An 810-nucleotide genomic window follows, 5' to 3' on the forward strand; every position below is an offset into this window, starting at 1 on the left:
CTTATGCTATTCCCTTTTGCTGTAAGAGATAGAGCTAGAACATGGTTGGACTCTCAACCTAGAGAAAGCCTGGACTCTTGGGCAAAGCTAGTCAATGCCTTCTTGGCAAAAGTTCTTTCCACCTCAAAAATTGAGTAAGCTTAGAGTGGAAGTCCAAACCTTCAGATAGAAGGAAGGAGAATCCTTCTATGAAGCTTGGGAAAGATACAAATAATTAATCAGAAAGTGTCCCACTGATATGCTTTCTGAATGGAGCATCATTGGAATATTCTATGATGGTCTCTCTGAACTATCCAAGATGTCTTTGGATAGCTCTGCTGGAGGATCTCTTCATCTGAAGAAGACGCCTACAGAAGCTCAAGAGCTGATTGAAATGGTTGCAAATAACCAATTCATGTACACTTCTGAAAGGAATCCTGTGAACTATGGGACCAATCAGAAGAACGGAGTTCTTGAGATTGACACTCTGAATGCCATATTGGCTCAGAACAAAATATTGACTCAACAGGTCAATATGATTTCTCAAAGTCTGTCTGGAATGCAAAATGCACCAAGCAGTACTAAAGAAGCTTCATCTGAGGAAGAAGCTTATGATCCTGAGAACCCTTCAATAGAAGAGGTGAATTACTTGGGAGAACCCTATGGAAACACCTATAATACTTCATGGAGAAATCATCCAAATCTCTCATGGAAGGATCAACAGAGACCTCAACAAGGTTTCAACAACTATAATGGTGGAAGAAACAGGTTTAGCAATAGCAAGCCTTTTCCATCATCTTCTCAGCAACAGACAGAGAGTTCTAAGCAGAA

At 40.4% G+C, this 810-nt stretch overlaps 1 non-coding gene across 1 annotated transcript; it reads right to left on the reverse strand.

Annotated features, from left to right (window-relative positions):
• Positions 1-136: 136 nt before the first annotated feature.
• On the reverse strand, positions 137-244 carry LOC127743694 (small nucleolar RNA R71). The gene has a single exon (XR_008005078.1). It is a non-coding gene; the product is annotated as a small nucleolar RNA R71 (small nucleolar RNA).
• Between the last annotated feature and the right edge of the window lie 566 nt (positions 245-810).

The sequence above is a fragment of the Arachis duranensis genome, chromosome 10 (assembly GCF_000817695.3).
Source record: "Arachis duranensis cultivar V14167 chromosome 10, aradu.V14167.gnm2.J7QH, whole genome shotgun sequence".
Taxonomy (NCBI): Eukaryota; Viridiplantae; Streptophyta; class Magnoliopsida; order Fabales; family Fabaceae; genus Arachis; species Arachis duranensis.